The sequence below is a fragment of the Chiroxiphia lanceolata genome, chromosome 3, assembly GCF_009829145.1.
Source record: "Chiroxiphia lanceolata isolate bChiLan1 chromosome 3, bChiLan1.pri, whole genome shotgun sequence".
In the NCBI taxonomy this organism is placed as follows: Eukaryota; Metazoa; Chordata; class Aves; order Passeriformes; family Pipridae; genus Chiroxiphia; species Chiroxiphia lanceolata.
Window position 1 is genome coordinate 7,681,123 of NC_045639.1, and position 12,842 is coordinate 7,693,964.

The 12,842-nt window shown below is 40.9% G+C and overlaps 1 protein-coding gene across 1 annotated transcript in view; it reads left to right on the forward strand.

Annotated features, from left to right (window-relative positions):
- PCSK2 (proprotein convertase subtilisin/kexin type 2) overlaps nt 1–12,842 on the forward strand; it is a 103,418-nt gene that overhangs the window by 58,360 nt on the left and 32,216 nt on the right. The gene's annotated exons all lie outside the window — the stretch shown is intronic.

The window sequence follows — 12,842 nt, forward strand, 5'->3', positions numbered from 1 at the left end:
AACTAGTGGGCATGCAACTGGTTTTACAAGGAGAGTTTTGGCCAAGCCCTCTGGATAAGCCAAACTTGCAAAGCAAAAGAAGAGAGGAGAGCAGGGATGCTCAAGGAGTCCCCTTTCTCCTGTGAAACCATAATGGCCTAAATACAGTAGATAAAGATGCAGATGATCTGCAATACTTTAAACATCTATCTTTCACTGAACTTGTAAATTAATTAGGTTAATTTGAAATTAATATAATCTTTTCTGTCCTGGCACTTCATCTTGGCATGGTTGTTTGCTTTGCATTGTTTGATTTTAGTTGTAATTATTTTCTCCATATTAATACTTTACTTCTTGGTAGCTATGTAGGCGGTTAAGATATTTTTAAACACCTACCCTATTTTGGATTGCACTGATTTAAATATAATTTTCTTCATTTCTGTTGCATTCCCAACAGAAGCAATAAGCATAAGAAACATCTCTTACCAGGGAACAAAATGGCAGTGCACAATGTCTAATAAAATTTTGGCCACATTGAAGTCACTAGTAGTTTTTCTGTGCAGTTCAGACAAATCCAAAATTTGGCAGATCCTACAAATAACAGGTTTGTAATATTTCTTCTGCTGTGTATTCCTTTTTTTTTTTTAATCATTGCAGTAAGAGGCATCAGCTTCAATAGAGCAAATAATGATACCAAGAGCTGTGGAAACATGACTGCCTGGGATAACATGTTTTGCTGTAGAACAGGAGCTTGTACGCAATGAAATTTTGCCTACTTCCAGTACAGTGTAGCTGCTGTTTGTTGAAATTTAAATGGATATGGTAGCACAGACCGCAGTCGCATGTCCCCTCTGTTTTCCTTACTTGTAAGCACTGATGTAGATTGGGGATTGTTGGAAATGTTTTGCAGGCAGGTTGTGTTCTGAATTTTATTAAATGAGGTGAATCTCTCTTTGAATATGTACCAAGGAGAGCACAAAGACTGTGCTGTGTTCAGGGACTTCATAATTTCAATGCTGGCATGTGTTTTTTAGAATTGCTTCTTGTGAGAAACTAAATCACTTGAATTCAGTGACACTTAACTCAGTTGCAGAATTAGTCAACTATGATACCCTGTCTGACTGATGTAATTATGAACCTTTCTGTCAGTCAGCTGATGATACCTAGCATATTTCTTGAATTTACACATTGAGTAAATTATTGTAAAAACATTCACTGTGATCAAATATACTAATCTTTAGGAGAAGAATCTGGAATGATTATGTACTATTTAAAAGCATAAATACCTGCAGAATGTACTATCTGTGGATTTCCATGAGAACATTCTGAAGATCCCACCTTCTCTCCCTGTAATTTTGGATTTAGCTGTCCATTGGTTTGGCTGATTCCACTTGGAATAAGCAATGCAAACTTTTTAATTAATGCAAAGGCATATAAATTGGTGCATTAAAATCCGAGAGCCCAGCATGTCTTAACAGATGTTATTCACATAATTAATACTCCCCTGGCATGCTCACAAACCATGCTAATGAGGTCAGCATGCATCTGGAATAAAGCAGAATAGATCCTCAAGACCTTTTAACTCTGAGGCTTATAAATCAACCTGTGTTTGGTTTCTGTGACAGAAGAAATGTAGATAATAAGTTAGCATCATGTTTTTGAGTCTCTTCTCTGAAATTTTCACCTCCTTTTGATTCACCTACAATGTCACTTTTGTGTCCATTCATCTTCTTCCATATTTATGCAATTTAGGTGGAACACAAGCTGTGCAGTTATTAAGTTTCTTGTCTTGTTAGCTGAGAAACCTTTCACAAAAAGGAAAACATTCAACCACTTTTCTGTCTCGTCTGTTCTCACTTCTAGTTCCTATGCATCACCAGATTAGTTCTCCCTGTCCTCCCCTCTCTATAACCACTGCAAACCAGGTCTCTCTGTTGTAGCTGAACCCCCAAACCACCTAAGCCACGTTGATTTGCAAAGCCACAGTTTGTCAGTTCCATAACAAAGACTGATGTTACCTCTGAAGGTGGTCACCCTTAACAATCTGCCAGGTTTGTTTTATGAATGCCGTTACAACCACAGGCCCAGCATTCCTGCCCTTTGCTATGAGCATTGCTGACAATTGATCAGTTTTAACGACTCTGTGATGCCAATGCCTGCTAACCACACACCACAGCAGTGTTGGCTCTCCCAGCCCAAGTGACTACTCTTTGCCCAGACCATGTCATGCTAAATGACTGGGCTTGAATGACTGCTGAGTTTGTATTGCAGGCTCTGAGCTATCGATTTTCTTACAATAATGGAAAAAAATTCTCCCTTATCCCCAACGTGCCACTTAAGAGACCTTTATACTGTGATGTGAATCTTGCTGTGCTTGGTGGGAGAGCCCATGGCAGATATTGGTAGATGTTAGATTGGGCTCATTGACAGGAGCAGGAGTCTTTAGCTCCCCTTCTCTTCCCACTCATCGCTCCAAGAGGCTGTAAGTGCTGGCTGCCATCAAAACTCTGCACAGACAACCTTTACTGCAGCTCAGCACCCAGCACATATTTGATGTACTGACAGACTTGTCAGCTATTTCTTATAGGGAGAATAATGGACCTGAACCTTATTTCTCTGCTGCCAGCATTATAACTCTATTACTCTCTCAACTTCAGTAGATCACACCAATACATAATCGAAGTATCTGAAAGGGGGGAAAAAAATCCATGTATTGGAAAGGGAATGCGGGCCAGGTTTTTAATAAAACAGAACACTAAAGCTAGGTGAAATTAGTGTTCACAGTATTTTTCAGTGAAAGTCATTGCACAATTTGTATTTCCTACTGTGGTAAAATAATCCAATGGCTCATAAATCTCTAGCAACTCATATGCCAGTTTCCCCTCCCACCCTTAATTAAAGAAATCAAGGAGTTCATTCCGTAATCTGAAGCTTTGAAGCTTTAAAGCTTTAAACTTACTGCTTACCTTGAAAATATTTTAACAGTTACTACTTGCTTAATTTATTTGTGTTTTACTAATTTTATTGTTTCAGCCAAATGACTCCCTGTAAACATATCTCCTGGTATTTTGTGGTTACAGCTTAGGGATTCTTCTGCATCTTCTCTGAAAATTAAGGAATGTTTGGCTGAGCAGAAGTAGGTTTCAGCGTTCTGTAGGTTAACTTGCCTTCAAAGCTTTGGCTCTGAGTAATTAACAACTGGTGATGTGCTTCAGGTTTTCTCCACATCAACCTGAAAACTGTGGAGCAGGCTAAGAATGCCAAGAGGTGAATCATGAAGCTGTGTCTCTATTATAAACACAAGTTCATTTGGCTGCTTACTTTTTAATAAAGTGCCATGCCCCCCTCAGTTTCTTACCTGTTTCCCTATGTCAGATAAAGATACAGGGGAGAGGAAATGAAAGGTTTTTCAGTAAGCTAGTTTTATTTGTAAAAATTGATTAGAAAAAAAATTCTCCACCTCTTAAAAATTTTACCCAATCTAAATTTTCTCTGAGTCTTTGTGATTCCTTTTTATTTTTGGTCCTGTTAACTATATACCTCTGAGCCAAGCGTTAGCAAACAGCCACAGGGTTAGATGGCATTTAGCTGGATGCATTTGGACTCTCATTTTGTTCACTGGAAAAACATTCAACAATCCTGGTACCTAAGAATGGAATTGCTAATTTCTTCTGTTCTTTGGAGCTGGAAGATGTTTGTGCTTAGTGTGCTATACAGTACAGCACAGCACTGTACAGTACAGTACAGCATTGCTGTACTGCCCATCTCCTTTATCCCCATGTGAAATAAAAAGCGTGTTTAGCTGCAGCCTTTCTTTTTGAAGATGCTTATATGCTGAAGAGTACCAGCCAGCAGTGTAACTCGTGTTGGTTTTCTGAATTTGTCTGCAGGGGAAGTAGGAAGGAAATTAGTGGGGAAAAGGTAAAATAAGTGATTGTGTGACATTGTAGTGTGAAGTGATATTGTAGGAGGATCATCAGTTACTTGACAAAGAAATCTGTTTAATGTAGAAAAGAAAGCAATTCGAGATTATCTCAGTGAAACTATTTTTCTTCATAACTAACTGTAGCTTTAAATGCTACCTTAATGAAGATAAATGTTTATGTGAGACTCCATGTTTTTTCCAGCTGCCTTTTTTGTTTGTTTGTTTTTAAAACTAAGCAGTGAAAAACTTTCAGCCTTGCAAAATAAGTTAGATCAGAGATGGGACAGCCAACATGTCTTCCTATAAATTCAGAAGCTGGATTATTAGAATTCTTACTGCTTGTTATCTCAACTATTTTTACTGGTCTAAATAATAAGTAATCACCTCTTTGTTGTTTGCAGTCAGTTTATCATCTTTTGTCTGTAATTCTACTAGTTTTGGCCTAATCCCAGATGCTTGGTGAGTGTTGAAGAAATTGAAGGAAGAACTTTTTCAGTGATAACTGCAAAATGAAATCACCATTGTGGTCTGCTCTGTACTTGCTCGTTCTGTGGCCAAGCAGAGTCTCTAGTGAATACCTGAAACTGGAATACCAGAAGGGCTTATGGGCACTTCAGGTATTATTCTGGGCCCAGCACACTATTCCATCCATTTCAAGTGATGCTCTGATGTATTGTTCAATGGCTGTTTTGAAAAGGAGAATAGCAGACAAATGTGCTGCTCTCTTATTCGTTATTCAGGATCTGGCTGGTGTTGTCTGGCTCAGCATTTTTACTTGTATGATGTACCTTTAAGAACTGTAATTTTTGTTTCTGGAGAGAGATGGCAAAACTCACCAACTGTGAATTTGCTCTTGAAGGTTAATATTTTTGAATACAACTTTGTATATATTCTCTGTGTTGACAAGGTCTTGAATACAGCTCTGAATCTGCTGAATAGTAATATAGGACATGTCCATTAGTTCATGTAGAGGCACAATTTACGAAATTGCAGATTTTTTTTTTCATTTCCATTTAAAACCCCCCACAAACCAAACCAAAATAGAACAGTGTGCTTCCCATGGCAGAGGGGAGAGGGCTTACTGTATGACAGGTGACTGAGCAGCAGTGCCTCTGTTTTTCATTAATGACCTTTAAGGCTTATAGCACCTCTCCTAGGCTAAATATCATGTTGACTCCTTTTTCGCCTCCTGGTGAGCATATTCCATTTTCTTAAGCTTGTGTGTACAAAACTGAATTTGATTTTTCCACCACATGACATTGGGAGTTATTTTAGTACAGTTTCTCCGAGATGTTCTATGTTGTAATTTGAGCCCAGGGGGTTTGCTTACTCTTTGGATCAGTAAAGAAATCAAACAAGCAAAAGGTATCTTCTGCCTGAGATCTCTAAGGATTTGTAGTTGCCTAAGAGGGTAAGACCAGATGCCATCTCTGTTAAAAATGTTTCTCTTCTTTGAAAAGATACAAATCTCTGGGCTAAATTCACCAGTGCTTTAACCTCATGAGTAGAATCAGACTGTGACCAGTGGGATGTGTGTCTTTAATTGTGTCCTGGATTAATTAGCATGTGGGCACAGATATATTCCTCGAGTTACAGAGAAAAAGAGAAGTATATGTGAATTACGCTACAGAGGCTTGTAAAGTCATATAAAAATTTATGGGCTTGCTGCATTATTCAAGGTATATAATTTTATTACAGAGCTGAGCAACACATGGGACAACTGATTTACTGTTATAGTCATATTTTACATAATGAATGTTTTCCACAGAAGATTTTACTGCATCTATTTTAAAAAGTACAGGGCAATTTTTGGAAAATTCTGGTCTAATCTTGTTTTTAAGGAAAGCAGAATTTTATACCCAGGCAAAAGTTTAATCATTTGTGCCATGGTATACAAGCTGTTACTTAATAAATGATTGAAAGGGGTCTCATCATGTGATCCAATACTCTTCTGTTAGCATTTTATTTGGCATAGAGGCTAGAAAGGCTAGAAAGCAGAAATATTGCCTTAAAAAGCAATACCAGTCCTCTCTGTAATAGCTTTTTTATTATGTAATAGGTGTTTTTCGTAAGTAATTGTGTATATATGGTGACTGATAAACATCAGGTTCAAATCACTTTGCAACAATGAGCTGGTTTTAATTGAACACCAGGGATAGGACTCATCTTGTTCTGACACTGAGTCCTTAATGACTAAGCTAAAACTAGACGCCAGTCTGTGATCGGTGTCCAAGACTGGTGGCTTGAGTTCTCCCTGGAGGAAAAGATCTGGCAAGTACCTTAGATATTGAAAACCAAGTGAAAGACACTTCAAGTCCAAGAGAAGGAACTGCCAGTAGGTTAGTTTGGCATTAAAACTGGACACTGAATCACCTGAGTGGAAAAGCAAAGTGTTTTCATTTCAGTGTGTTATTGCAGATTCTCATCTGCACTGCTTTTGATTGCAACCTCCCAGGTTCCTACCCTGATTAATTCTCCATGTTAGTGATAAATTCTCTCTTGCTGCCTGCTGGGTGCTCCAGCCTGTGGAGGAGAATGGCAGACCACAGATTTTAATAATTCACTTCCCAAAACACAAGATGAAATATTTTAGCTATCCACCGAAGCAGTTTCCTTTTTGGTGCAGTGTTGAAACTGATTTAATTTCTCACTTATGGTTAAAAAAAAAATAAAAAATTAACAAAGGCTGAGACTTATATATTTGTGGATTTGATCTTTAAATTAGGAACTTAAAGCAGCCCATTTGTACTTGTCTCTGCTGTTTCATTACCCATTTCACTGCTTCCATAGTGTGGGTGGAATATTCCTCACTGTCTTTTCTCAAAGACCATAATGAAGATAAATTGTGCAGTCAGTAGTTGTTTTCTTTCCAAGAATTCTTCTTAATTTTGCCGTTTGTGGATGGTTTCTGCAACATTAGGTATCTTTTTCCTTTGAGTGCAGTAATCCAAAATTAAGTGAATGAGAGGATGTGGGAGGTGCTGCACAACTTTGTTCATAGCCTGCCTGAAGCCACCTTTCCATAAGCTGGCATTGGGTAACATGGGATATACAGCAGGGCTGCAATCTGCTGTAGGGTGTCTGAATCATTCAGGCTGGAATCCCTTTGTCTGTCACTACTATGGCACAGCTAGAAAGGCTTTCCATCCATAATTTTTGCACAAGGGAATTCTAGAGTCGAGAGTGGTTGGATAGGAAGTACGAGGTGCTCACATGTCTGGTGGTGTCCTGAAAACTCAGCCTTACCAGACCCCCTTTGATCTTAGGCTATGTGAGTAAGACTGCATTTTTTCCAGATGGGAAAATAAAACACAGCTGACCTGTGACTGAGTTTAAATTTTCATTCGTACAATATTTTTAGAATGAAGGCAGTTCTGAGTGAATATGAAGCTGGCAATATATTGAAATAATTACATTTAGTACTGAGTTAGGTCATACCTAAAAGATATGATCAGAAATCACTGGAACTAAGCTTTGTTATTTGCAATCTGAATAGTTTCCAGGCCTTGTCTATTCCAAGGCAGTAGTGCAAGAAAATGTCTTTAATTTGTGATTGAAATGCATTTCTCTCCAAAGGTTGCCAGGGTAGGCTCTATGACAGAGTAGGTTTTACCTGCTAATTAAATTACTCAGAGAGAGTCACCATTTCTCTTTTGACTTTACTATAGGATGTGGTTCTCCAGTTTGTCCTACTGGAATAGATACTGTATTAGTAATAAAGACTAAGACTGGATCTTCTGTTGACAAGCTCGTTTCTGTTAAATGCCATGGTGTTATCGTTTACTTTGGCTGAACCCCCGGTGTCCACCAAGACTCTGCCCAACCACCCCTCCAGAGGGAGAAGGAGGAGGGAAGGGGGGAAAGGAAAAAAAACTCGCAAAACTGAGGCTGCTGAGAAAGACGGTTTTATATTTACACAGAAAAGAAAAAGAGAAGTATAAGCACTATACACATAGGGAAAACTAACAATAAGGACTACTTCCCCATGAAAGGTGTTTTCCTCCTCCGAAAACAGCCATCTATCCCATGCAACTGTCCCGGAAGAGAAGAAGGAAGTTGTTTCCTTCTAGTCTCTTTATATCTGAGGTGATGTAACATGGTATGGAATAGCTTATTGGTAAAATATACATCTGGTGACCTATCTTAGTTCCGTTTCCCTCCCAGGAAGGGTTACAAACCCACTACAATCTCCACCCCTTATTCCATACCATTTTTATGTCACACTACGTCCCATATTCTCCTATATCCCGTGCTTATACAGGTCTTGTCTTCTACGGTTGTCTTATCGTTGAGCATTAGCATCAGCTTAGTTTGGGTCTTTATTGTCTGGTGACTTATTTCCTGCAGCATACAACTCAGAATATTAATTAGTTTATTCCCAAGGTTAAATCTCCTTGAGGCACACACTGGGTTTCTCCATCTTCTCTCATTACCCATCAAGTATATCCTGATCCTTGAGCAAAAACAATCCCACAAATGGATTTACCTTTGCTCAAGGGAGGGTTAACAAACTGCTTTACCTAACATACCTCTCAAGTGAATTACTGGGACTTTATCTCCATCCACAGTGTGAAGGAACTCTGATTGGGCAGGGCCAGCTCGATTGATGGAGCCTCTGGTGTTGACTTTGCTACATGCTGATCCCAATTCTTGAAAGTCCCCCCACCCAATGCCTTCAGAGTAGTTTTCAACAGTCCATTACACTGCTCAACTTTTCCAGCTGCTCGTGCAAGATATGGGATGTGATATACCCATTCAATGCCATGTTCCCTTGCCCAGGTAGTAACTAAACTGTTTTTGAAATAAGTCCCGTTGTCTGACTCAAGGTGCTCTGGGGTGCCGTGTCGCCACAGTACTTGCTTTTCAAGACCCAGAATGGTATTTTGGGCAGTTGCGTGAGGCACTGGATGAGTCTCTAACCATCCAGTGGTTGCTTCCACCATGGTGAGCACATAGTGTTTACCTTGGTGAGTCTGTGGCACTGTGATATAATCAACCTGCCAGGCCTCCCCATATCTGTACTTATCCCAACGTACATGGGCATCTACATGGTGGACTCTCACAGTTAGCTTCTCAACTCGAGTGGCAATGTCTTGCCACAAATAAGCAGCCCAGATGGGTTTTACTCTACACATCCAATTAGTCTTCTTCCATCAATCCAGCCACCTCCACAGAGCATTGGCTATCATCCACAAGTCAGTGTAGAGGCAAAGCCTTGGCCATTTCTCTCATTCAGCAATGTCCAGGGCCAATTGAACGTCTTTCAGTTCCGTGAATTGACACCTTCTCCTTCAGTAGCTTCTGCCACTTGTTGGATGGGACTCCAGACAGCTGCTTTCCACTTCCAGTTCTTCCCTACAATATGGCAAGAACCATAAGAGGGCATAATGTGTTTCTCCTCTGGGTAACTGATTGTATGGTGGAGCTTCCTCAGCCCGATCCACTTGTTCTTCTTCCTCCTCATCTGCCAGACTGAAGTTTCCACCTTCAGGCCAGTCTTAGAATTCCAGGGTGATTCGAGTTTCCGATTCGGGCACATGGTGTAATCAAAGCAATCCACTTACTCCGTGTAGCATCAGCAGCATGATGTGTAGAGGGCACTTTTCCCTTGGACATCCAGCTCAGCACCGGTAGTCGGGGTGCCAGGAGAAGCTGCTTCTGTGCCAATCACCTCTGAGGCTGCTTGTATTCCTTCATAAGCCACTAGGATTTCCTTCTCCATGGGGGTGTAGTTGGCTTCAGATCCTGTGTAGCTTCAGCTCCAGAAACCAAGTGGTCAGCCTCGGGTCTCACTAGGCAGCTTTTGCCAGAGGCTCCAGGAGGGACCATTATCCCCGGCTGCAGAATAAAGTACATTTTTCACGTTTGGTTCTGTCCTGACTGGTCCAAGGGCCACAGCATGTGCAATCTCCTGCTTAATCTGTTTAAAGGCTTGCTGTTGTTCAGGACCCCATTGGAAATCATTCTTCTTACAGGTCACTGAGTAAAGAGGGCTCAGAATTTGGCTGTACTCAGGAATATGCATCCTCCTGTGGCCCCTAGGAAAACTTGTGTTTCCTTCTTGTTGGTGGAGCCATCGCTATGATCTTATTGATGACTTCTGTTGGAATCCGACGATGTCCATCTTGCCATTTCACCCCTAGGAATTGAATCTCTTTGTCGGGGTCCTTGACCTTACTCTTTTTGATGGCAAAACCAGCTTTGAGAAGAATCTGGATGATTTCCTTTCCTTTTTCAAAAACTTCCTTTGCTGTGTCCCCCCATACAATAATGTCATCAATGTATTGTATGTGTTCTGGAGCCTCACTCTTCTCTAGTGTAGCCTGAATCAGTCTATGGCAGATGGGGGGACTGTGTTTCCACCCCTGGGGCAGTCAGTTCCAGGTGTACTGCACTCCCCTTCACATAAAAGCAAATGGTGGCCCACACTCTGCTGCTAAGGGGATGGAGAAGAACACATTTGCAATATCAGTGGTGGTGTACCACTTCACTGTCTTGGACTCCAGTTTGTACTGGAGCTCCAACATGTCTGGCACAGCGGCACTCAATGGCAGGGTAACTTCATTCAAGCCACGATAGTCCACAGTTAGTCTCATCCTCCATCAGATTTACGTACGGGCCAGATAGGGCTATTGAAGGGTGAGTGGGTATTACTGACCACCCCTTGGCTCTCCAGCTCTCAGATCATCTTGTGGATGGGAATTGCAGAATCTCGGTTCGTTCGGTATTGTCATCTATGTACTGTTGTAGTGGCCATTGGCACTTGTTGATCTCTGATGTGCAACAATCCCACAATGGAAGGATCTTCTGGGAGGCCAAGCAGGGTAGATAATTGTTTAAATTTCTCTGTAACCACTGTAGCTACACCAAAAGCCCATCGATACCCCTTTGGATCTTTGAAGTATCCTCTTCTGAGGTAATGAATGCCAAGGATGCAAGGGGCCTCTGGACCAGTCGCAATGGGATGCTTTTCCCATTTGTCCCCCATTAAACTCACTTCAACCTCTAGCACTGATAATTCTTGACATCCTCCTGTCACTCCAGAAATCCAGATGGGCTCTGTGCTTTTATGCCGTGAAGGCATCAAGGTGCACTGTGCACCAATGTCTACTAAAGCTCCATATCTGCAGATCCGACGTGCCAGGCCATTGAATCCGTGCAGTCCAGTAAACCCTATCGTCCCTTTCCTTCTCCTGGCTGAAGTCAGGGCCCCTCTATTGTTCCTGATCAGAGTATTCACTGTCTGACCTTTGCATTGCCCAATCAGAAGTCCCCTCATCAGGATCACAGGAGTTGATCTCAGTCTTTTTGTGCCTCAGAGGTCGCTGATTTCTTTTCAGGGCCTCTGCATCAACTGCATGGGTGGCTTTCTTACTAGCTTTCTTCCCTCTTAATTCTCGTAGCCGGGCTTCTGTCTCTTTATATCTGAGCTGACGTAACTTAGTATGGAATAGCTTATTGGTAAAATATACATCAAGTGACCTATCCTAGTTCCATTTCCCTCCCAGGGAGGGTTACAAACCCCCCACACATGGATGAAGCCCACACATGGATGAAGTCCTTTTCACTGCCTGGATGCTGTAGAATCCAGACTTCCTCTGTTGCATTAAGATGGGATGCCTGTGCCACCCAGGCACACTGGTGAGGACCAAAGTCTTCTAGCTCAGGATCCTGCCTCCAGCAGCAGCCAGTGGTGGATGCTTGGGGAGCAGCATGATCACTCAGTCAGAGGCTGTGCCTCCCTAGCTTTTGGCATTCTGGTTTATGGACTCCTGAAGAAGGAGAAATTGCAGCCTAGTACTCCATCCAGATTTACCTTTCACTATTTTATCTAACCAAATTTTATTTCATTCAGGCTTTTAACCTCTATGTTGCTGGGCAGCAGTGAATTTTGTAACTCATTACATGTTCTGTAGAAAACTACTTCTTGTTTTCTGCTGCTTCTAAGTCTCCCCTCTGGTAATTTCTATAGATTCCTATTAGACTTAGTATTATGAGGAGTAGTAAATAATAACTCCCTGTCCACCTTCTCTGTACTCTAATGATTTATAGACAACTGTCAAATTCCCCTTTTTTTCCCTGGCTGAAAAGTCATGTTCTGTTTACTCTTAGCTCATGCAAACCTATGCCATTCAAAGTGCTGTATAAGCAGTTGTGATAATTAAAAGAGGTAAATTAATCAGACACCTGGACACATAGAAGCACTGAAGATTTGTGGCTCTAGCTGACAAGATTGGAAGGCATCTTCAGGCTGAAAATCAAGGTCTTAGTGAAAGATATGGAGGGATCAAGAAGGATCTCAAAAAGGGATTCAGCTGTGAGCTGGAGGAGAGCATCAAGCCATGTGAGAGCCATTCTGTTCCATCAAAATGCTGAAAAATATTTGTTGTCTGTGCTGAATATAAGCAACCAGGCTTTCTGAAATGAGCATCCAAAAAACCCAGCTGTACAGTAACTTGAAAGATACTTAGTTTTACCCTACAAGTATCAAGGACAATGCTGTCCCTTGTTCATTCTTTTTGGGAGTTAGGGATTTTAAATCTAAACCCCAAACACTTGGGTGCTACCAATGGACTGTCTATTCCTGTACCCCAGGAACTGAGAATCAGCTGAAGGGGAATGTTTTTAGGAGCAAAGCTATTCATACACAAATCTCAAATTATCTTCAACAGCATGCTCAACCAAATCTTAAAAGGAATACAAGTACATATTAATTAAGAATTAACATAATTCTGTTCCTTGAGTATGGTGATTATTAAAGTGTAAACTCAGTGAACATACACTTGAGAGGAAGCTGCCAAATATTTTTAAAGCCTAATTTTCAGTCACCCTTTATTTATTTTTTGATTAAGAGAGAAGAAAGAATATGGCACTTGACTTTCTGTAACTTTCCATTTACTTCTCAGATATAGCATCAAAAAGTTCCTGAGTGTCCTTA